Consider the following 227-nt stretch of genomic DNA (forward strand, 5'->3'; position numbering starts at 1 on the left):
ACGAGGGGATCACTATGGGATGGCGTGTAGCCTCCCCTCCCCAGCCCCGCGCTCTAAAATGCTCCCACCGGGTCAGGAATTGGGGAGAAAAAAAGAAAAAGAAGCCAACGGGGTTTTCTGCTGTCCTGCTCCCCGCAGCCCCTCCCAACACGTTAAACTTCAATGGAGCACGTCGTAAAAGAAAGACCCTGGTGGCCCCAGAGATTAACATTTCCTTGGACCAGAGC

Source organism: Galeopterus variegatus, unplaced genomic scaffold (assembly GCF_000696425.1).
Source record: "Galeopterus variegatus unplaced genomic scaffold, G_variegatus-3.0.2 Scaffold27642, whole genome shotgun sequence".
NCBI classification, from domain to species: Eukaryota; Metazoa; Chordata; class Mammalia; order Dermoptera; family Cynocephalidae; genus Galeopterus; species Galeopterus variegatus.